Source organism: Crocodylus siamensis, chromosome 1, assembly GCF_052110815.1.
Source record: "Crocodylus siamensis isolate JL-2025a chromosome 1, ASM5211081v1, whole genome shotgun sequence".
NCBI lineage: Eukaryota > Metazoa > Chordata > Crocodylia > Crocodylidae > Crocodylus > Crocodylus siamensis.
In genome coordinates, this window is record NC_143395.1 from 367,144,543 (window position 1) to 367,169,558 (window position 25,016).

Here is a 25,016-nt window from a genome sequence, read left to right on the forward strand (position 1 = left end):
TTTCTGGAAAGCTCGCATCTCTTTGGGGGGATCACCTCCACTCCGGCTTGCTCAGCAGGTGTCCCCTCCTTTCCCTCAGTTCTCCGGCTCTTGAGCTTTGGTGGAGGATCAGGTGCGACTCCCAGAGTGAGTAACTCTGGCCACCTCTGATATATTATATGACAAAAATTAAAATTAAGGTTAGCAGCACTGCCACAGGCAGTGACAGAGGCCTGCCAGCGAGGCCATGGACACAGTCCAACAGGGAGGCAGGGCTGCCTGACGCACGGTGCTGCTTCTGCCTCCCTGCTGGACTGTGCCTCAGCCTCAGGATTTGTTTTAATTTGTCTAACCCAGTTGGAACCAGCCTTTGAAATCTGGGACTATCCTGGCCAAACCAGAAGTAAGGAAAAGGAAGTAGGTGTAACTTCTAAATATCTCTTGTGATTGTGTTACAGCAACAATAAGGATTGCCATTCTTGGGTTAGGCACCCAAGGCACTGTCTGCTTGTAACGGGGAAAAACAACCACACAATAGAAAAGGCATCGATAAATTATGGCCCATTGGCCAGAGGAATACCAGTTGTCCCTGGGAGAGAAATTTCTGGGGCCTTCTGTGACTCCTTTGGACAGCAGTTCCCAAACCTGTGGTTGGGAACGACCCCATTTGGATTCACAGTGATAAAAATGGGATCATGAAGACACTTGACAGTGTCGGACGATTATGATGAAAATCACAGAAAAAGTGGGAAACGACAGGTTCCCCTTGCAGGCTGGCAGAGTTCCAGCCTGCAAGGTGCTGCTTGGGGCTGGAGTGAATGGGAAGAGGGCGATTCAGGCAGCGGGTGGCATATGCAGGGAATATATATTTATTCACATCCAGAAAAGTGTCTGATTAGATGCAGATACTGGGGCAAGACCAAAACAGTCTGTGAGTTAAGTCCTAATTTTTTGATGTCCAACTGAGACTCCTGGCAAACTAAGATATCATGTCTTGTGCCAATGCAGACCATAGAATTCACTAGACTCCTACTTGTTTCACAGCCAGCATAAACCTACCAACCAGACAATAGATTTAGATCCCTTCAGTCACTTGTGCAATCCTGCCCTTATGTTTTACATATCATGGGTGTGGACAGGCTAACCATTTCAATGACATTCTTAGCAGTGGAAAAAGAGGTTGGTCAGGATCCAGGGAATATAGGTATTTCAGCCCCCTGGCTGGTGAGCTACATGGGTGAGGTCTCCCCTGCCAGAGTAGGGGGCAGGTTGTCAAGGAGCATCTGGCAACTGCTGCCAAATACAGCTCATTCTACAGAGGGTGGCAGGTGTGAAGAGAACTGCTCTTCTTGCTCTTTCTATTCCCTGTCTTCGGCACTGGTCTGTACAGGGGGCAGAGGTAGCACCACTTGATGGGAGGAGTTGTGTCATGGGGAAATGCCCATACGCGTTGAACAGACCAGGGTTGCCTTGGTCTGTGCAAGGGGCAGAGGCAAATTGGCTTGCCAATTTGGACATGGGGGGTGGATGAGGTGAGGAGAGCTGTGCTGCTTCTGTTCCCTGCAGGAACAGGTGACTCCAGTCTGGACAGGGACAGAGGTAGCACATCTTGACTGGTGACTAGCTAAGCTGCAGGGAAATCCCCTGATGCCTGTACATACAGGAATAACTGGTCTGTCCAGTGGGTGGGAGCAGCATGGCTTGACATGGGGAGATCAGACTGATGGTAAGTTCCACAGCCCCTGCACAGACCAAGGTAACCCATTAGTTCAGGGGGCAGAAGAAGTAGAGACTGACAAGAGTAGGTCAAGCTTCAGGGAAATTCCCCTGCCTCTGCACATACTGGAACACCCTGATTCTGCTTGGTAAAATTTCTCTGAGCGTAAGGATTGTGCAGTCAGAGAAGAAGTTGGGTGTTCTGTGAAAAATGTTCTCCTACTGGTGTGTATGTGGGTGGGTGTGTCCGTCCTTCATGTTCCATGACAGTTCATTCTGGTTCATAGTTTCTGTCTGGTTTCACCCACATAGTTTCTGTGAGGGCATCTGGTATGAGGTATATACCACATTCTGTGATATCCACATGTGTAGGATCCTTGGATACTGATAGTTTTGTTAGGGGGGATCTTTATTGTTGTGGCACCGGAGTCACATCAATAGGTTTTGCATTTGCTGGTTGCATTTGTCAATTTGTGTCCCATCTGGGATCTGTTGATCAAAGGGGAGTTTGTTTCTATTGATGAATAGCGCCAGGTTTGGGGGTTGATTGAAGGCCAGAAGTAGGGGAGTTGAAAATATTTCCCTCAGGGTTTCATTCTTTTTCATTATAGGCTGTAATTGTTTGATGATCCTTCTTATAAGTTCCAATGTGGGATGGCATATAACAGCCAGAGAGTGTGGTCAGTAGGGGTTTTCTTTTTGGATTGCATTGGAGTATTCTGGTGTATTTATGCAGCTCATTTGAAGATGCAATCTTTTTCTCTGCAGATGGGTCTTTTTTTTAGGTTGTTTTTTATTTTTATTTTTTGTAGTTAGGGTCGGAAGGGACCTAAACAGATCATCAGGTCCGACCCCCATCCCCAGGCAGGAACGGGTGCCAGGATCATATCACCCCAGCCAGATATCTGTCCAGCCTCCTCTTGAAGACCCCCAAGGTAGGAGAGAGTACCACCTCCCTTGGGAGCCCATTCCAGAGCCTGGCAGCCCTAACTGTAAAGTAATGTCTCCTGATGTCCAGCCTGAACCTTCTCTCTGGCTATTTGTGGCCAGTATTCCTAGTAACCCCCAGTGATGCCTGGGGGAACACAGCCTCCCCCAATTCCCACTGGTCCCCCCTGGTGAGTTTGTAAACGGCCACCAGATCCCCTCTCAGCCTGCTCTTGCGGAGGCTGAATAGGTTCAGGTTCTTTAGTCTCTCTTCATAGGGCCTGCCCTACTGCCCCTTGACCATGCAAGTAGCCCTCCTCTGGACCCTCTCAATGCTAGCCACATCCCTCTTGAAGTGTGGCACCCAGAACTGGATGCAGTACTCCAACTGTGGCCTGACCAATGCTGCATAGAGGAGAAGGATCACCTCCCTGGACCTGCCTGTGATGTATCTGTAGAAGCATGACAAGGCATGGTTAGCCTTACTGATGGCTTCCTCGCATTGCTGGCTCATGTTCATCCTGGAGTCAGCAATGACTCCATGATCCCTTTCTGCCACCATGTTGACAAGAAGGGTGTTCTCAAGCCTATAGGTGTGTTGCTGGTTCCTTCTCCCTAGATGCAGCACCCTGCACTTGTCTGTGTTGAATTCCATCCTGTTCTCATCCGCCCACCCCTGTAACCTGTCTAGATCTAGCTGGATTCTGTCCCTCCCCTTCAACGTGCCCACCTTGCCCCGCAACTTGGTCAGTGAGTTTGGACAGCAGGTATTCCACACCCACATCCAGATCGTTAATAAAGATGTTGAATAGTACAGGTCCCAGGACTGAGCCCTGGGGGACTCCACTGCCCACATCCCTCCATGTGAAAATGACCCGTCCACCACCACTCTCTGGGTGTGACCATCTAGCCAATTTGTCACCCATCTGACTGTGTAGGCATCAATGCCGCAGTCACCTAGTTTTTTTAAGAGAATGTGGTGGGAAACACTTGTCAAAGACCTTCTAAAAGTCCAGGAAGACAACATCCAGCCCAACACCCTTGTCCAGGGACTTTGTGACTTGATCATAAAAAGAAACCAGGTTAGTCAGGCAGGACCTGCCATCAATGAACCCATGCTGGTTGCCCGTGAGCATTACCTCACCTGCTGGGCCCTTGCAGATTTGCTCCTTGATAATTTTCTCAAAGGTCTTCCCAAGGACCGAGGTAAGACTGACTGGCCTATAATTGCCAGGGTCCTCTTTTCTCCCCTTTTGTAAATGACGACCACGTTGGCCCTTTTTCCAATCCTCTGGTACCAGGCCAGTGCCCCATGAGTGCTTATAGAGCCATGCCAGGGGCTGCGCTATGACCCCAGCCAATTCCCTCAGCACCCTCGGGTGAAGAGCATCTGGACCTGCTGATTTAAACACGTCCAGGTTGCTGAAGTAATTATAAAATACCTCCAGAAGATGATCCTGAGAACAAAAATGCATATCCCCACTGGACAATAAAGAATTGGGCTTAGTGCAGGTTGCCTTCATGTCTCACTACAGCCTAACAAATACTGCTACTGATCTCCCAGCAGACTCTCTCTGTGCCTGAAGAAGGGTATTTGTGCCTGGAAGTTTGCAAAGAAAAAAATACCGTATTTTTCGGACCATAAGACGCACCTGACCATAAGACGCACCCAGTTTTTATGGCAGGAGAGACTATGTGTGCCGGTGGCCGGCCATTTTTATTGCCGGCTCCCGGCCACCGGCATGGGCGCTGGCTTCCGGTGTAAACAAGCGGCGGATGTCCCGCTCGGGCTCCGCCGCCTCCGCAGGCAAGCTCCGCCCCGTCTCCCCAGGACACGGCATAAACAAGCGGCGGGTGTCCCGCTCGGGCTCCGCCGCCTCCGCGGGCAAGCTCCGCCCCGTCTCCCCGGGACACACGCATTCGGACCATAAGACGCACCCTCGTTTTCCCCCCACTTTTGTGGGGGAAAAAGTGCGTCTTATGGTCCGAAAAATACGGTACTTTTCCAACTACTTAGTTGGTCTGATAAAAGATATCAGTCTACCCAAAGAACCTTGTTTGCCTATATCCTTAGACCAACGGGGCTACAACCAACACCTTAAAGTTGCTGATTCCCCTGTACTTTGCATCTAATAACTACCTTCCTCTCTTGAATGGTTTCACTCTGCCACTAACTAAATTGCCTGTTCTACTGCACTACTTTTATCTCATAATGGCTCCTTTTAACACCTCCTCACAGCCCTCTTTTGTACTTCTAAGTTGACTGTTTGCATTTGCATGGAAGCTTTCCCCTGTTATTTATACTGCATCTGCCTCTCTTAGACCTGTAAACAAGTACTTTATGCCAAAAGCTTGTTCAACAGCTCTCCCAACTATACAGTTGTTCCAGTATAACAATGTTTCTCAACCAGTGGGACACATGACAGGAAGGTCATGTAGGTGGAACTTCAACTCATTGCCTGATTTGAAAAAATCAAAGTTGTTTGCACTTCAAATAGATGAATCAACAGATATCCAGAACAGTGCAATTTTGACAGGATTTGTTTGATATGTCAATGAAGAGAGGGTGCACAAAGTGGTTGTGGGACGTAAGATGCAAAAGGTTGAGAACTGCTGCAGTATAAGATATCCGGAAAAAAAAACCTTGCCCCTCTCATACATTTCCTGGAATATCACAGATGCACTAACAATTCAATGCTATTATAGTACAGTAAAAGCTCTGGAACGGGGGATGCCGGATAACAAAATATGCCGGTTAATTGAGCAGCCCGGGATGCTGCTTCTCCTGCTGCGTCTGGGGTGTCCTTCCACCCCTCCTGTGGGTCCCATGGGACAAGGAGGCAGGCCCCGCACAGCCCCACGCAGCCTATTATTCCCCTGGGCCATGGGGACTCAGTAGCTCAGGCTGGTGCCCTGCTAATGCTTGGTCATATGGTTCCACCTCAGGCTTTAGGATAGGTGTAGGGGTTCTGCAGCTGAAGAAGTGATAAGTAAAGATGCCCAAACTTCAGGGAAGTTTGAAAATGTGTGGGGTCTCTAATAACTACATTCAAAATACAGATTTCCTCTTTGAAGTCTCATTTTAAGCTCCATTTCTAGCTAATACCTAGAATTTAATGTCTTTCTGTGTTACTAACCAGTTGCCTGTCAAGAATGACAGGGTGGGAGGGAGTGGGCAGGGACATAGCCCCGTGCTCCCCCCCGTCTGGGTCTGTGTCTCCCCTTTCCCTCCTGCTGCTTGGGGTTCAGGTCCACTCCCTCCCTCCCCACCACAGCAGTGTGGGGAGGGGAAGAGTGGGTCTGGGCCTGATGCAGGTGAGGACTGGGCCCGAAGGTGGGGAGAAGCCGGGCTGCTACGGTGGTGGGGAGGTGGGAGCTGCAGCGGGCCCAGACCAACCTGGCATCAGCGAGGGAATGGGAGTAGCAGGCTCAGGGCTGACACAGAGGAAAGGGAGTGGGGGAGGAGTGGGCCCAGGTCCAAGCGGGGGAGGAAGCCTACTCCTCCCCTTTCCCGCTGCTGTCATGTCAAGCCGTGTTAGGCCAGGCCCGCTGCTCCCCCCCCCACCGCCATAGTGGGCCAGCTTCACTACCTGCTCAGGCTTGCTCCTCCTCCCCCAGGAGGCCCAGGCCCACTCCTCCCTTCCCTCTACCACCACTACCGCTGCACACCCACTCCTTCCCCCACCCGTGCTGGGGCCACTCCTCTCCCCATTGCCGCCATGTTGGCTCGCACCAGATCTAGTTAGTGGCCTTGTTCGCCCCCCCAACTCCATTGTTGCTACCTGCACAGAGTAGGGCAGCCTTGACCCTCCTTTTCATCCACTCCATTGCCACTGCTTCCAGGGAGCAGAGCAGGGCACAGGGCACATCCTCTGGCTCCTGTGTCCCTGCCATCGTGGTAGTGCTCCACAATGCCGCCACCTCCTGTCCAAACACTTCTTTACACTCTGATTGACTGTTTGTCAGCCAATCAGGACGCGAATAAAGCGTTATGGACAGACAGACAGGCAGATCAAGGCTTTTATAATATTAGAATTGCAGTCAACTGGCAAATTGCTGTAGCCTCCTTTTCATCCTTTCCCTACTTATCTCATAATGGTTCCTTTTAACACCTCCTCTATACTTCCAAGTTGACTGTTTTCATTTGCATGGAGGCTTTCTTCTTTTTTTAACTCAGTCTACATCTGCCTCAGACCTGGGTGAGAACACTTGATGCCCAAAAGCTTGGGGGAATGGAGACAAAGTAGTACAAGGATAGCTGCTTTAGATTATCACAGTCAAGTGAGACATCTGCATATCAATGTATTTTTATGTTTTTTATTAATGTGGCAGAAGATTTTATTTTAAAAGGAATGATTCAAATGAGGAAAAGTTATATGGGTTGCTTTGAACCAATGTTAAAAAAGACCTAAAATTTGTAGCCAATGTCTGTAAAAAGAGGCCTTATCTTTAAAAAGAACCTGCAATGTGCCATTTAGTTGATGGTGTGGGGTTCACTTAGGAAGTTTTTACTTCTCTTCTGGCAAGGTTCCCCATTCTTAGTTTATTTGAGCCCAACAAACTTTGAAAATTTCTCGGTACATTATTTTAAAATCTCTGGTTTAAAAGAAAATGCTTTTACCAGGATAAGTAACTAAAGCTCAAAAATGAAAATTTCCAAAACCAGCAAAGTCTAATGTTTCACAGGCATGTACCTTGTATATTGTTTGCACCTATTCAAAGTGAATGTAAAATTCTACTACCAGTATGAATGCAGAATCCTAATCTGGTAGCATTTTGCAATTACTTTACACAGGGTTAAACAATAATGCAAGGTGCAAGGAGTAGGGAATGAGGACCCTTATGTCTAGTGCAGTGGTTTTTGTCCTGATTGTTGCTGTATCCTGTGAAAATAAATTCTGTCCAATTGCTTGTGATTCCTTTATAAGAATAAAGCAAGGGTGACTGAACTCCAGCCCACAGTCCAAGTATAGGCCATAGAGCCATATCATTTGGCCTGCAGGGCTCCCCACAGGTCTGAAAATTTGGCAGCATGAGGAGAGGTGGCAGCTTGATACTGATGTTCCTCGTCCTACTGTCCTGGTAGAGCTGCATCATCTGTTCTCTGGGACTGTCCATAAGACTGAAAATTTGGGTTTTCTGCCTAGGTAGAAGAAAATAGTTTTGTCCCAGCAGTTCTACAAATCTTAATATTTCCATAAGTGCAACTGCATATATTACAGTTCAGTTCACTTCTCATTGAAATCTTGGTGTACACTCAAATAATTTGAATAGGCTGCATTCTAGTAGTGCAAACCATACTGAGAAGAATAAATAACCTGTATTTATCAGTATTATATTCTGGCTTAAATGTAACACCAGGAATTAATTCATCAGCCAGTGCGGTTTATTAAGAAATTTTATTTAGGTTTATAAGGTTATTATCATTTCAGAATAATCAGAATAAGTAATAACAACAGTTCCCTTCTATATTTGTTATGTGAATTCAAGGTAGTTGTGCAAGAGTGGGTGTCAACAACAGCTTTGTGTTTGAGAGAGAATTTATGCAACATGTGAAAACTACTGCAGCAAAAGCTCTGTTATCTGGCACCCATGGGGAATGGGGGGTGTCAGATAACCAAGTATGCCAGTTACCTGAGAGGTGTTTTTGCCTGGTCAGGCAAAGACGCCCCTCCCACCGCATCTGGTGTGTCAGTGTGCCGGGGGACAGACACCACATCACCCCTCCTGCCCCTCCCCTGGCTGGTCAGTGTGCCAGGGGATGAGGAGTGGGGCCCCGCGCAGACTGCTTTGCCCCGGGCCATGGGCTGAAGTGGGACTCAATGAAACCAGAAGTCCCATTTCCAGTTTCACTTTTGCCATGTAATAGAGCATGCTAGTTAATGAAGTGCCACATAACAAGGCTTTTACTGTAGTTATGCCTGTACCCAGTGCAGAAGCTGCAGTACAGCAGTTTGGGGATAGGAGATTGTAGCAGAGAGAGAGAGCAGAAGAGTGGTTGGAGAGCTGATGCTGTTTGCTTTGTTCCCCAGTGCAGTGAGACCTATCTAGGAACCTCCCAGGTACTTAAGCTAGAGAGAATGAGGTAGAGAAAGGGCATAGTACTTACGTTGTAGATGATAGGCAAGTTACAGCCTGAAGGCTTTTGGTTTGTGTTTCTATCTGGAGGACCAGGATGAGGCTAAAAGGGGAGATTTGGAGGCCTCATTTTTGCCCACAGAGCCAGAGGGGATTGGTAGAAATTATAACACCGGTGAGGCTTAGGTCACGCTAAGGGGGAGGTTGGAGGCATGGAGAAAACCCTTAACAGCGGGATAGTAAAAGGGCTGCCTCTTGCCTAAAATGAACATATTTCTTCTATCAAAGGCATAGCAGGAGAGATAGGCAGGCAGACTGCCCAGACAGGCAAGCAGGCTGCGGTAGCAACTAGTCTTGCAAACCCTGCCTGTCACAGAGATCATTAATTGGGAGTGTTGGAAGTCACTTAGCAGGAAGGATCAATTTTCAGTCAGGCCAAGAACATTTTGGCTTGAATTTCTGGAAAATTTTGGCTGCTGGGCACAGTAGTTTGGGGAGCTAATGTATTCTCTGACTGGGAACATGTTACAGCTGTGCTTCATAAACAACTCTGGCTTCAAGCAAATGTGTCTTGGGTCTTGATTACCTCAGAGGTTGTCTTCTCCCTGTGTGACATTAGAGCAGTTAAGGTCTGATGCATTTGGGCTAAGAGCCTCTTACTTCAATCGTCAGGTGCAGGAGATAAGATGGTTTCACAATCCTCCATTGTGCTGCTTGCTTCCTGCATCAGTTATCCAAAATGTCTATTTCTGGATGGTCTGATCATACTGTCAATTCTGTTTGTCCTCTCTGGCCCTTTCAGTGGGCATGGGGTAAGAATGATTTGCTGGGTAGAGATGGTATGGAGAATTCTGGGGGATGTGGTTGGGGTTTTATTTGCCCAGTGTTGTTCCTAATCGTTCTTTTGACACTGTCTACCAGGTCATTCTCATCAGTAAGCTAAGGAAATACAGATGAGATGAAACTATTTTCAGGTAGATACATAACTAGTTGGATCGTCATACTCAATAGATAGTCATCAATGGCCCAGTGTCTAGTTGGGAAATGGTACTGAGTGAGCTCTTGGGTCTGGTATGGTTTAATAACTTCATTATTGATTTTGAGGATAGGATTGAGTGCACACTTAGCAAGTTTTCAGATGACACCAAGCTAAATGGAGTTGCATACACTCTGGTGGGCAGGACTAGGATTCAGAATGACTTGGATAAACTGGAGAAACAACCTGAAATCATTTGAATTAAATTCAGTAAGGGTAAGTGTAAAGTCTTACACTTGGGATGGAACAGCTGCACGGACAAATACAGATTGGGAAATAACTGGCTTTGATGCAATCTGCAGAAAAGGACATGGGGTTATGGTTGACCATAAAGTGGATATAAGCTAACAGAGTACTATTGTTATAAAAAAGGCCAAAAGCATGCTGACCTATGTTAACAGGAGCATCACTCATAAATCAATGGAAGTGATTCTTCTGCTGTAGTCAGCAGTGGTGAGGCCTCACCTGGAGTACTGCGTCCAATTTTGGGCTTCTCACACCAAAAAGATGGGGCAAATTGAAAAGAATCCAATGAAAAATAACAAAAAGGATTGGGGGCCTTTGAGACTTGATTTATGAAAGGCTGAAAGGACTAGAATTATTCAGTCTGAAGAAGAGAAGACAGAGGAGGGATTTGATAGGAGACCTCAGATACCTGAAGGGTGGTTATACTGATATGTTTAGTGGGTCCAGAGCCCGGGAGGGGGGAGGTCAGTGTCATTGCTACTTGCCACCCCTGGCCTTTTCTCCTGCTATCAAATTTTGAAAGGAGGCAGGCTGGTGGCTAGCTGCAGCGTTCACTCCCCATGCACCATGCAGCTGAAGGGAGTGTTACTGCCTTTTCCCTTCTCCCCACCCTGCCTTCCAACCCTGCAACTCCTGGATCCACCCATGACTAGGAGCAATGGTCTTAACATGCAATAAGGGAAATCTAGGTTATATAGTAGGGAGCACTTTCTCATTATGAGAGTGATTAAGGATTGGAATAGGCTACCCAGAAATTTGTCATCTCCATCTGTGTAAATTTTCTAAGACCGTGCTATACAGGCACTTGGCTGGGATGGTTCAGTCAGTGATGAGCCTACGCTGAGCAGTGAATTAGAGTATGTGATCTGAGGTTCCTTCCAATTCTACTTTTCTATTATTATAATTATTTTTTATGAGCCAGAGGATTGGATGACCCCGTTTTTGTAAAATGTCATAAAATATAAAATTGGGCTGTTTGTACGTAAGGGTGGTGGGTCTGGTGATATCAGGCTTCTTGACTTAGTGGATGGGGGGAGAAAAACAAAGGTTGAAGCTAGAGAAAATTGTCTCAGCATGAGATGCAGTTTCCTGGCAGTAAGCAGGTTGCATGTTGGAGCAGCTTTTGCACTTTGGAGGTAGGGATTGCAACCAAGGCTTTGAGGTGAATTCATTCTGTTTTTAACAACATGCTTTAATATAGGCTACAGTGCACATAGTTTGTCAGTGCAAGAAAGGAAGGTTGTGTCAGATAATTGTGAAGGCCCTTTCTGGGTCAGATTTCCTTTCTGCTGAACTTCTAATAAGTTTACCATGCTTGTTGCACTTTATTTTGTTGTATTAGTCTCATACTTCAAGAATTGTTCTAGTTGTTTACAGAAAGCAAGGAAATACATTTTCCCCCTTGAATACATGGCTTCTAGGTGGGGTTTATCGTCCTCTGAAGTATTGGATATTGCCATGACAAGGGATGGCAGATTAGCTGGTGTGTGCTTCTAGTGATACTGAGATCCTCCTCTCTGTGTGACATGCTGTGCTCACACAAATTCAGGTTAAACAAATCACCAGATGCGAGATGAGGAAGAAATTTTTCCTCAGGTCAGTTTATCAAATACTATTGTGTTTTTGCCATCCTCTAACATGGGGCACGGTCCATTTCCTAGATCCATTGTAACAACTTTTGCCTGCCTCATATTACCATACCTATGAAGTCCCCTGTCAGTGCAGTGGCCCAAGACATTGGTGATGGCCCTGTCATTCTTTCTCCCTTTCTGTGGCATACTGCAATTTTTTAAAGCTCTGGACTCTTTGTTTTAGAGATCCAAGGTTTGTCATGGGATTTTAGAAGACATCCATGAGTGCTTGGACTGTAGATGGCTTTTGGTGGCACTGAAAAAAACACGCATATTGTGAATGTCAGCAAGATGTTGCATCTCCTTCACCTTGTTTTCCCACCTCTGTTTTTCATATTGCGGATTCTCCTTTGGCCTTGGCTTGTTGGAGATTCAAGTTATTTTGATTGGAGTTGATGATGTTCTGCTAAGCTCAAAAGGCCTTGTGCTGATAGTCAATCAACTCTTGGATCCCCTGTTTATTCTCATCAAATCGGTCTTGACGTTTCTTGGTAGAGAAGCCAAGTGTTTCTTCATAGGTGTTGATAATGGTGGATTTGGAGGCACCCTACACGCTACCAACATTCTCCCATTGTTGCTGATTGGAATTCGCCAGTTTTTTTGTTGAGGCACTGGTCGAAGAGACCTTGCTTGATTGGGTCCTTCAGTGTTGATCTTTCATCAGCTTTACTTTTACAACCATTATTTGGGAGCCAGTTTGAGTGACATAATCGAGCAGATGAGTTAGTGATTGGTCCAGTAATTGTTAGTTCTTAGCGTAGCTTGCGTGATGCAGGCATCTTTACAGTCTGGGACACGAAAAGTGAGGTAGTCACTCAGTTGCCAGTGCTTAGGCTGTTGCTATTAGGGCATTGATATAATTTTTAAATTTTTATTTGTTTGTTTATTTTTGGCCAGTACGGCTGATTAATCATTGGCCATCAGTATCAGTCAATACTGATCCAATAGGTGATATGCAGCCTGGCAGCTTGGAGAGCTGCGTCCAGCCGGTAAATCTGGGGGGGGGAAGGGACATGGGGGAGGGAAGGGATGATCAAGGCCCCCACAGTGAGGAAGGGGGTGGGGCTGAGGCCAGGGCAGACACTGCCCAGCCAGGGTGGGGTGTGGGATGGAGCTGCAGGTGGTTCATCCAGGAGGTGGTGAGGGGGGCAGCTCTCTTCTGCTGCATTCACCCTGGGGAAGCCATGGGGGCATGTGCCCCCTAGATTTGTTGGGGGGGTGTGAAGGCAGAATGCCTGTTGTGGGTTTGGGGCCAGGGGCTGTGCCAGCCTTTTTCTCGTAGGGGGAATTGTTTTTGCCATATGCATGCACTCAGGAATGCAGCTGAGCAGCGTAGAGAGCAGCATCCAGCTGGTAAGTCTGGGGGAGTGGGGAACCATGAGGGAGGCAGATAGAGGCCCTCCATGGTGAGGAAGAGAGTGGGGCTGGGGCAGGGGATGGAGCCATGGACAGCTTGTCTAGAGGGCACTGTAGGATGGTGGCTCCCTGCCACTGCAGGCACCCTGGGGAGAGACATGGGGCCCCCCAATTTGTGCATGGGGTGAGGGGGGGAGGGGTGGCAGCAGCGCTGAAAGGGGGGAGCTACAGGGTGGGCTACAGCCACCCCAAAATCTGCTGTAACCCCTACTCCCAAGGCTTCTGACACCCACCCCGAGTGCAGCCCCGGCCCAGCGCGTCCCCCAAGTCCTCAGTGGGCAGTCCACCCTCGCCCCATGCACAAATCGGGGGGCCTCATGTCTCTCCCCAGGGTGCCTGCAGTGGCAGGGAGCCACCACCCCACAGTGCCCTCTAGACAAGCTGTCCGTGGCTCCATCCCCTGCCCCAGCCCCACTCTCTTCCTCACCGTGGAGGGCCTCAATCTGCCCCCTTCATGGTTTCCCCCCCCCGGACTTACCAGCTGGATGCTGCTCTCCATGCTGCTCAGTTGCATTCCTGAGTGCATGCATGCTACGTCTGTGTGTATGCACATGGCATTTATTGGTGATATTATTGGCTGCTCTGGCCAAAAAAAGCTAATTGCCAGTAATGTCAATTTTCCTTTTATCGGTGCCGATCCGATGTGAACCAGTATAATTGGTGCACCTCTAGTTGATATGATGTCTTGAGCCTGTTTTTCCAGCAGAACAGGGTGTTGGTGATGGTGAGTCCATGTTCCATGCATTTGGTAAAGAAGAGGATGCCATTGCGGTTGACCTTTCCTACTCCTTCCTTGCCGATGGTTTTGTTCCAGACGTTCCAAGTCCCTTCCAACTCTGATTGCCTCCTTCTGGAACATCAGAAAGGACTTAGTCAAGGTTGATGTAGAATTCTTCTGTAGTTTCATTGGCAGCATCAAGAGTCGGGGCATACAAGCTGATGGCAGTGGCTTATTGGCTCCCTGTCAGTTTAAGACTGAGAGTCATGAGGCTCTCATTAATACCGATAGTGAATTCATTGAGTTGATTTTAAGTTCATTCTTAATGGCAAAACCAACTCCATGAAAATTGGCAATCTCCTTCCAGAAGATGGTATAGCCATCTCCGTGTTCTTTGAGCTGCCCATCTCCCGCTTGCTGGATCTCGCTCAGTGCAGAGACATCAAAGTTGTGTTGCCTGGGTTCTCAAGCCACGATTTGTTTACCTGTCAGTATTTTAACTGGAGTCCACAGGTGAATTTATATTGGGGTGGGTGGGCATCTAATTAATATACTGTGGCAAAAGGAGTGGTCAAGAGCCATAGGGTTTAGCCAGGTAACCTAAGAGGTAAAGCTTAGGCTGGATATCCACTGGGCTTTGTGAGAGTTTACACAAAACAAACACATGCACAGGAATATATTAAACCAAATTTAAATATATTGTTAGATATAATAGAATTATAAGTTATAAAACAGGATAGAACAGTAAAATAAAAAGTTTTATTAACATATACCAGTCACATGGCAACCTTCAATTTAGGAACACAAAGATAACAAGTCAGTATTGCTTTGCAACCCTGGCCACTGTCCCGTGAATTCACAAATTCATACTATCTCTTATGCAAAACAGTCTCTTCTCTTGCTCGTACATTCACAAATGCATACCCTTTCTCCCATGCAAAAGTATCTTCTTTTTCAAATGGTCAGCTATTACAGAGCTTGCATACACTGAACCTTTTATAGTTGGACATGGAACCACTTGGGTAAATACTTCACTCAGACTATCAGGCAAATGCACACTATCCCTCCTGCCTTCCAGATCCTTAACTTCTGTTGGCTCCACCAACAGAAAGCAGAAGCTGAGTCCTCCATCCTGGTATCAGGGTCAGAGTGATACTTTACCACAAGCTATGATCCCTGGAGCTCTAGAAACATCATGCAGAGAAATTACCAAGGGCTTGATTAGAGAAGAACTATGGCCAAGTTAGATTCTCCAAGAGCTCACCTCATTACCACCCAGGACAGCAACAGAATCAGCACACCTCACAGATCAGAACCTCTCTCTGGAGCAGAAACCCCCTCCTACTCCAACACACAACTCAACTCTGTCTCTTATGCCCCAAAATCACCCAGTCTTACTCATTCAATCACTTCATGTTCCAGCCTCTTCATCTTAAAGTTTTGTATCAAGCACACACTCGGACCATATATACTGTCTAATCATATTCTTAGTTACCTCATACAGTTTGCAGTATTGCCAACCCCACTCTGTCAAAAATCATAAGACAAACTCTTAAAAATCAAGAGATCTGAATGTAAATCATGAGATGCTACTTTTGAAGTGTGTTGGGGGTATTATTTGTGATGGTCTGGGGGGGCTGTAGGTGTATGTGTGTGGAGGGGGAGGGGTTGGAGCCTAGGGGCAGGGGGTTCCCTGCCCTGGGTGGATGTGGGATACTGTGGGTCAGGAGTGAGAAGCAGCAGTAGGGTTGGGGGGGCTGTGGCTTGACAGTGGGGGCAGACAGACAGAGAGAGAGGCAAGCGGGTCGGTTCGCAAGTTGTACGACACAGCTCCGGGGTGCTGGGGAGGCATGGCTCCCTGCCCTAGTGCACACCCCTGGGGGAGGCGTGTGGGGCACATGTCCCCTGGATTTGTGCATGGGACAGAGGCAGGTTGTCTGCTGTGGACTGGGGCTTTTTTATTCAAATATATTTGTATAGAGAGAGTTTACGCACACACACGCACACACCCTACCTCTATCATAAGTTTTCCATTACACATCCTAAGACCACATTAAGAAACCCTCACTTCCCATTACAATAAATGCACCCACTCCTCTGCACACCCACCCTCACCTACCCAAATCACAGTCCTTTAGTCCAAACCCTGATTTGGAGTTTACATTCTCAGTTCATTTATTGTCTTTGTTGCTGTTGATGTCACTGTCGCTTCTGATGATGATGATCCTGTTCTGACTATCTCCAGGTCCAGTTGCATCTCTGTCCTCTTTGTTCTCTCTGTCCACTTCCCTTCCTGGGGGGGTCTTTGAACAACCTGTGCCAGGTGTCACTTTTCCAGATGAAGTTGGCTACATCTTCTCCACCCTCACTCACCGGTTTCCGGTGGTAGGACTGAAGTTTACTCAGAAAGATTTTAACGCAGTCTGTTTTCTTGAGCTCAGTGTGCATGTATAACAGGAGGTTCCTGCGTTGCCACAGAGCACTTCTGACACAGGACACAAACTGCTTGAAACGCATTGTCTGGGACACCTGCTGCTCAGCCAGTCATCTCTTTCCCGCTTAACTCCCAGGTCCACAAAAAGTTTTCAAGACTCGCATTGGGTATTGCTTCCACAAATATATAAGCACAAAAGTTTTGATCTTGTGAATATTTTTGCAAATAAATTCCTTTGTACAAATGCACATTATGCAGCTCATAGATACTGTTGAACAAATTTTATTTGAATGATCACTGGTGAATTTTTTCTTTTGGTATTTAGAGTTGTAATCTTGATGATCAAACTTGGAAAGATGTCTCTGGGAAGCTAAATGAATGCTAGGTAGTTGTGGGCTACAACAATTATGCTCTGTTCCTAAAAGAGAAAAGTATAAGATTCATGCATATGTATGAGTGAGTGAAGAGAATCTGGTTCAAAATTTAACAATTACGCATCTCCCCAGGTGTGGACTAAGGCTCTGTGCCATGCTGTCTTTGCCTTGGGAGCTGTGCCATGCTGCCAGGCAGGCAGGGGATGAGTGACCAGCACGTGGCTCCCAGGGCAAAAGCAGCAGGGTCAGAGCCCTGCACACAAATGCAAGGGGCACGTGCCCCCATGGCTCCCCCAGGGATATATGCAGCAGTGGGGAGCCCTCCCCCTCCCATGCACCTCTGGACAAGCCTCCTACAGCTCTGTCCCATGACCCACCCTGGCCCCATTCACCCCAGCACCTGCCCCTACTCCATCCCTCACAATGGATCTGCCCCCTCCCCTCCACAGACTTATCAGCTGGCATTTTCTACATGTGCCAGAAGAAAAAATCCTGAGATCTGAAGGTTCTATCCCAAGATCATGAGTTAGTTCATTTGACTTAGAAACCGCGAGTCTCCTGATTGTTTCATGAGAGGTGGCATTACTGAGTTTGCAACACTGCCCATCTTCAGACTTTGTATCAAACACTCCCTTAGACCATGTCCTGTCCAATCAAATCCCTATGCACACACTACCATACTACTGCACAAAGCACCATACCTTGCACTCAGCACTCAACAGGTAGCCACCCATGCTCCACAGCTAAACTAGGTCACTTCTGTCAGCAAAGGGCAAGAGTTCACACTTGCTAAAATAATCTTAACTGAACTGACTATTGCACATGCGCAGTGTTAGATCTTCCACACTCAAACAGCAATTATAGTTTCATAGTTTGTAGGGTCGGAAGGGACCTGAGCAGATCATCTAGTCCGACCCCCTGCCATAGCAGGAAAGAATACTGGGGTCAAATGACCCCAGCAAGATGTTCATCTAACCTCCTCTTAAACACCCCCAGGGTAGGAGCCTGCACCGCTTCTCTTGGAAGCTGGTTCCAGACCCTAGCCGCCCTGACAGTGAAGTAGCACCTCCTAATATCTAACCTAAATCTACCCTCTGCCAGCTTGTGACCGTTATTCCTGGTCACTCCTGGTGGTGCTCGGGGAAACAGTGCCTTCCCCAATGCCTGCTGATCCCCCCGACTAGTTCATAACAGGCCACAAGATCCCACCTCAGCCTTCTCTTTTGGAGGCTGAACAGGTTCAGGTCCCGCAGCCTGTCCTCATAGGGCCTGCCCTGCTGTCCCCTGATCATATGAGTGGCCCTCCTCTGGACCCTCTCCATGCTATCCACATCCCTCTTGAAGTGTGGCGCCCAGAATTGGACGCGGTACTCCAGCTGCGGCCTGACCAGTGCCGCATAGAGGTGGAGGATCACCTCCTTGGACCTGCTCGAGATGCATCTGTGGATGCATGACAAGGTGCGGTTGGCCTTCCTGACTGCCTCTCCACACTGCTGGCCCATGTTCATCTTGGAGTCAATGATGACCCCCAGATCCCTTTCCACCTCCGTGCTGATAAGAGGGGAGTTCCCCAACCTGTAGGTATGGTGCCGGTTGTTCCTCCCGAGGTGCATCACCTTGCACTTGTCTGTGTTGAAACCCATCCTATTCTCGTCCGCCCACCCTTGTAACCTGTCTAGGTCTGATTGTAGCCTGTTGCATCCTTCCAATGTACCCACGTCCCCCCACATCTTAGTGTCATCAGCAAATCTGAACAGGGTGCTTTTTACCCCCTCATCCAAATCGCTGATGAAGATGTTGAACAGTGCGGGCCCAAGGACCGAGCCCTGCGGAACCCCACTGCCCACGTCCTTCCAGGTTGAGAAGGGCCCATCTACTACCACCCTCTGGGTGCGGCCCTCCAGCCAGTTGGCGACCCATTTGACTGTGTGGGTCTCTACACCACAGCCCCCCAGTTTCTTAATGAGAACGGGGTGAGAGACAGTGTCAAAAGCCTTCCGGAAGTCCAGGAAGATTATATCCACTGCTACCCCTGCGTCTAACGATCTGGTGATCTGATCGTAAAAGGCTACCAGGTTGGTCTGACAGGACCTTCCACTGATGAACCCATGTTGGTTGCCCCTAAGCATGCAGTCTCCTGCTGGCCCCTCCTGGATGTGTGCCAGCATAATTTTCTCGAACAGCTTGCCTAGGATCGAGGTGAAACTAACCAGTCTATAGTTTCCCGGGTCCTCCTTCCTGCCTTTTTTGAAGATGGGGACCACGTTGGCCCTCTTCCAGTCCTCCGGTACCTCACCAGAGCACCACGAGTGCTTGTAAAGCCGTGCCAGGGGACTTGCAATGACCCCGGCCAGTTCCTTTAGAACTCTACGGTGGAGATCATCCAGGCCGGCTGACTTGAATACGTCCAACCCCTCCAGAAGCTCCCTAACTAAATCCTTGATAACCCGTGGCCCATGTGTGCCTCCCCCGGGGCCCGAGGGGGGCCCAGCAGGGAGGTGGCTGTTCTGGTCCCTACTTAGGAAGGCGGATGCAAAGAAATCGTTAAACATGTTAGCTTTGCCGTCCGGTGTGATGACCAAGTTTCCCATGGCATCCTCCAAGGGCCCCACATTACCCGGGACCTTCTTTTTACCTCCTAGTATTTAAAAAAAGACTTCTTATTGTCCTTAATCTGGGAAGCTAGTCCCAGTTCCATCTCTGCCTTGGCCTTCCTAACTGCCCCCCAACATCCCCGAACAACTACAGAATAGCCCTCCCTGGTGATGACCCCTTCTTTCCACTGGGTATAAGCCTCCTTTTTAGCAAGGAGACATTCCCGGATGCTTTTGGTGAACCACAGAGGCTTGTGTGCTCTCCTGCTCCCTTTGATCCTCGTTGGGATTACCTTCCTTTGGGCTTGGAGGATCATCTCCTTAAGGAGTGACCACTCTCCTTGGACACCTGGCTCCCCTCCCCCCCGGGACCACAGCGCTTCTCCAACTATCCTCCTTAGCTCGTTGAAGTCTGCCCTCCTAAAATCTAGGGCCGCTGCCTTACTGCATGTCTTTGCCACCTTGCGCTGGATGGTGAATTCCAGCAGGCGATGTTCGCTGTTGCCCAGGTGGTCGAGTACTCGCAGCCCCCTCACCCGGTCATCACCCATGGCCAGCACTAGGTCCAACAAGGCGTCCCCCCTGGTGGGGCTGTGCACCTCCTGGGTTAGACGGCGGTCCTGCACTCTGGCCAAGAACCTACGTGAGCGTTCAGACCTGGCTGACTGCTCTTCCCAGCTAGATGTCCGGGAAATTCAGGTCCCCCATGACTACCACATCCTTAGCCTTCACTACCTCTGTGAGCTGACCCAAGAATTCCTGGTCAAGCTCTTCTCCCTGGTTGGGAGGTCTGTAGTAGACTCCCACCGTTAAGTCCCTTTCCCCTTGACTGCCTTGTACTCTAACCCAAAGCACTTCAGAGTGCCCCTCCCCTGGCTCCTTGCTAATTAAGGAGGATGTGTATTCCTCCTTAATGTAGAGCGCCACGCCCCCACCCCTCTTTCCTATCCTGTCCCTCCTGTACAGCCTATAGCCCTTGACATTGACCGCCCAATCATGCGTTTTATCCCACCACGTTTCCGTAATCCCCACTATGTCCGGGCTGGTGTCAGCCAGCAGGAGGGTGAGATCCTCCTAAATTATAACAATTTAGGCAGGGGAGTTGTCCAGTGGGCTAAAAATTCCTCTCATCAGGTCGCAGTGCGGCACTCTGGCCATTCACCATTCGCAATGTGCATGAAGGTCCTGATGTTCCAGGTCCCAACACTGATTGTGTGTCTTTGATTTCAACCATAGTAAAGGTGATTTCAACTACTGGACTCTGTTATCCTGTCAGGAAGAAGGTAGTCAGGTGATGTTTAGGGCACCTTTTCTAGTTGCACATGCAAATATATCACATGATTATCCTCACAGTAAGACACAGGGACATTTGCAGTTGTTTATGCCCCTTAGGCTTAGTAAAAATTTCACAGCTCTCCAGGCATTTTAGACATGAAGTTCTGTTTACTCAGCATTTACATAACAAACATTAAGACCTCTACCAAATTACCCTAATCCTCAGACTTTTCTGTTGTCACCAGATGTATTCTTACTCCCTGTCCCATCAGCCTTAGTAAATAATCTTAACAATGAGCTTTAAAAGCTTGACAACCAATTTAATCACTTTGGCAAGTTTATTCCCTTCAACGTCTCAGTGGTATTCTTTGGTGAGCCCTGCTTTGGTCAGTGCTTTTGGCAGAGCCTTTCTATGAGTATTGATCAGTGCTTTTGTTTTTCCCCCCCCTTTGTGACAAGGTATTGAGCAGACTTTGCAGATTTATTAGAATCTGACAGGCTTGCACTATGAGCATTTCTGCTGTGGCCTCAAACTTGCAATCTCTGGGTTGTCAACCACATGCAGCCCAGTCCAGCACAGCATCTGCTCAGTGCTTTTATCAGTTAGTACTCCAGTGAGGCCTATAGTACTTGCAGCATGAATAGGGGCATATGCAAATATAAGATACATCTTGTGTGAACCCTCAATAGTACAGATGTTGTGGGCGATATAAATAGAATAGATGTGTCCCTTCCAGCCCCTAACAACTATGAAATTCTTTTTTTCATTTATTCTCCTTGGTTTCCTAAAACATAGTCAGAAATAGGATTAGACTATCCATTTAATGAACAGCAGAATGAAGAGCCATTTGAAACAGTATTAAATTAACTTTGAATTGGATCCAGAGAGATCCAAAATAGAAGAAGGGAGTTTAGGCCAACACTTGAAAACGAACTTAAGCACACAAAACAGGATTTAGGTGGAATTTAGGCTTAAATTCAAAACTGTGATCCTAAAAGGCTGAGTCCTAATCAGCCACTTAACCCTGAAGGTGCCTAAACATACTAGGCACCTCCCTTTTTTACTCAGAATTTCCCTAGGCATCTGTAGATATGCGCATGCTCAGAAATGCCCCAGCCTCAACAGCTATGTCAAGCTCCTGTCTCAACCAGGTAGAGGGTGATTATAAAACTTCTGCTGACAAACAGCTGTTGCCACAGGCAAGGCATGAGAGTATGCACCCACACTTCATTTCTGCCAGCAAGACATGTACTGCACCCTGGGATTCACTATGTCTTAAAGTGGCTGTAGCAGGTGGCAGAAAGCAGAAGAACATCTACCATGCATCAGCTGATAGTGTGTGTAGAAGAAGCCTTCTAACATTTGCAGAGCTGGTGTTTCTCTGTCAACAGGAAGGATTTTAGTTGCCACAGGAAGCTGTAATGTGTGGACATTGAAATCATAGTTTTGCCAACTGAACTGTATAGTGTGGACCAGACCTAGGATCCCTAAAGCAGGCAGAATAGAGCCAAAGTTTTCTGAGGGGCCCAGTCCAGTAGAAATCTTGTGACACAGAAACCAGTAACCCTTAACAAGCTGCAGGCCAGAACAACTGGCTATGGTTTGATGCAGCCCAGGTGGCTTTGGCAGTGCATCAGCAGTGGCCAACTGGGAGTTGTATCCTCATAGTCAGGGAGCAGGGAGCTGGGGAAAATCACAACAGCACAGATGCAGCTGGAAGCTGCCTGGCGTTATTTCAGGCCCTTACTACAACGGCACAAGCATAAGCAAAAGCCCTCTGGCTCCATGGGCCAGATCCTGTGGCTCTTGGTCTAACAGGCACAAAACGCACCAACAGGATGGAACATTACTCAGAGAGGCTTTGGAATCTCTGTCTTTGGAGGTTTTTAAAGACCCAGCTAGACAGAGCCCTGGATGGGATGATCTAAGTCAGGGCTGATCCTGCTTTGAGCAGGGGGTTGGATTAGATGACCTCCTGAGGTCCCTTTTAACCCTAATTTTCTATGATTCTGTCTTACAAAATAAACTAATGGATGCTTTCTTTTTAAAACTACAGTGGTGGTGGTGATCAGTGACTATGTGGCAAGTGGAGCAGAATACTATTAACAGCATTATTGGTAAAAAAAGATTATACACATCTCTATCCCAGTGATGTTGTCTAGTCTGGATTTATTTCATTTAATTCAGAAGAAACCTAGCAAAAGGTGATGCAATAAAGATCCCATTACAACATGATTGAAATAGTTTTCCATGTATTTGTAAACTCTTGGAGCTGCTCTAATTAAATCTCACCCCCTGCAGCATGTGTCTAAACTCCCTCAGTGCTCTGCTGCTAACCTGTTTGATTCCTTGTCCCTGGCTTCTTACAGGATCACCAAAGAATGAAGATACTTGTAAAAACACACACAGCCTCAGCCAGGGAAATATGTCTAACTTCAGTCACAAGTGAACTCTATAGTTGATCTGAAAGTTGCTTCCACAAGGAAAATCATTCCCCTTCACTGACTAGAAAAAATGATGACTTGCTGTATGGACCTGTTACTTGGGTAAAATCAGTTTTACAGTTGCAGCTTCCATGGGAACACGGAGTTTAAAATAATTCTGCAATTTAAAAGGAAAACCAATCACATTTTCTTTTTGTTGTTGAGACAAGGGTGGATAGAAATCAAAAGCTCTCCAATGATACTGTAATCAAAACAGCCATTGTGGTTGGCTGTGTTCTGTGTGCATCTGAGCAGTTTTAACATGCAAACTTTGCCATATAATGTTAGATACCTATTTTGCTGGCATAACGTACAACTGCTAGCAACAGCACTCGTCTGAGTGACTCTGCAACGTATTTCAGTAGCATAGAATTTCCTTGTATTAGTCCCACCATTCCTGTAGCACGTACACTCAGGTTGTCTCTCTCTAATCAGTGCATTGATTTAAAGGATAGTATGGTATCTGCTTTTGTCATAGAATATTGGCCCCATCTCACTCGTGTCAGATTTGCTATAAAGCAGCCTTTCCGTCTTAGGGAGAAGGTTTTTGCTGATTCCACTTTAATGAGTTATTTAAAATCTCGTTCATATATTTTTCTAAATCTCTGTCTCTGTAATCTACATAGCAGCTGGTGAAAGAAAGCTGCTGCAGTTGGGAAGATAATTTTATTCATTTTAACCCAGGAGTGGCTACATAGCTTTATAACTGCCTCTTAATAATACTCTAAAGCGGGGGTGGGCAAAATGTGGCCCGTGGGCCGGATGTGGTCCACCAGGCCATTCTATCTGGCCCGCGGGGCCCTTAAAAAATCTAGAAAATGAATGTATATCTGCCCCTGGCTGCCTGTCATGCGGCCCTCGATGCCTTGCCAAAACTCAGTAAGCATCTCTCTGCCCAATATAATTGCCTGCACCTACTCTAAAACTAGTTAGTTATTAGTTATAACTAATTTTGATATAAAATATACAAAAAACCTTATTTTTACTTTGGAATCGAGCAGTCATATGGGGAGTTATGCCGAAGGAGCTGCAACACTATAAATATGCTGTATATTACATTTCTTTGTAGAAAAATCTTATTGTAAAGGACTGTGTTTGCTTGGGTATCTTGTACTTTGCCAAGTACTTAAACAGTAGTTAGTTAATGCCCACTCATCAACTCAGCAGGACTTTGAAACATCAATACAATGTAGAGTGTATTATTAAAAAAAAAAGAAAAAAGAAATGATCCTTTAGTGTTGCCTTAAAGAGAACCACCCACACATAGATATACAAATCAGGGGCTACTCCAACCTGCAAAGGCATGAATTAAACTCCAGTTGTTTGAGAAAAATGAAGGACAATATTAGGTATATATGATAGAGTACAAACACAGGAGTTTGCTGTTCAGTACAATCAGAAGAGTGAATATTAAAAAAAAAAAATTGAATACTGGCAATTGAGTTACCTTGTTCATAAAAGGCTGATGGATTTTTCTTCCCATCTTTTAAAGATGTTTTTGTAAATTCCCTTAAGCAGGAGAACTGCGAGGTTGGGCAAGACGAGATTGTTCTGTGACTCTCTGTCTCCCCTGGCCCAGCTTGTTTCAAACAAAGCAGCTGTGAAGCTCTATGGGATGGGTGTGAAAGGAGCTGAGACCATCCCAGTGCAGCCAGATGGGCCCATTTGAACACTGCCCTGCTCTACCAGCTTCACCTTGGTTTTGTGGTGGCCTTGGTCTCTTCCCAGCCCTTCCAGCTTTGCCATTCTGGCTTGCATTTGACCCCTAAAACCTTCAGCTCCTGTTTGCTTTGATTTGTTTCATAAAATTTCTGGCATCTGAAACGAAGCTGTTCACAGTCAGTCACAAAGATCACCGTCAGCCTCACGGTCCCCTCAGGCTCACCCTCCTAACTATGCTCCATTTAGGCACAGGCACAGGAACTGCTTTTCCTCCTGAAACCACCCCTCCCCTTCAAGGCTTCTGGCAGCCAGCAGCAGCAGGCTACTGTGTCTGCCTGCCTGCCAAGGGCCCAGCACAACACAAGACCCCCCAGCCATCTCCCAGGGAAACCGCAGGCTCTGCCTTTGACATTGCTGTGTGCTTCTGAAGGTACTGCAATACCAGT

The 25,016-nt window shown here is 47.2% G+C and overlaps 1 long non-coding RNA gene across 1 annotated transcript in view; it reads left to right on the plus strand.

Moving 5' to 3' along the window:
• LOC149875020 (uncharacterized) overlaps positions 1 to 25,016 on the plus strand; it is a 79,520-nt gene that overhangs the window by 9,088 nt on the left and 45,416 nt on the right. The gene's annotated exons all lie outside the window — the stretch shown is intronic.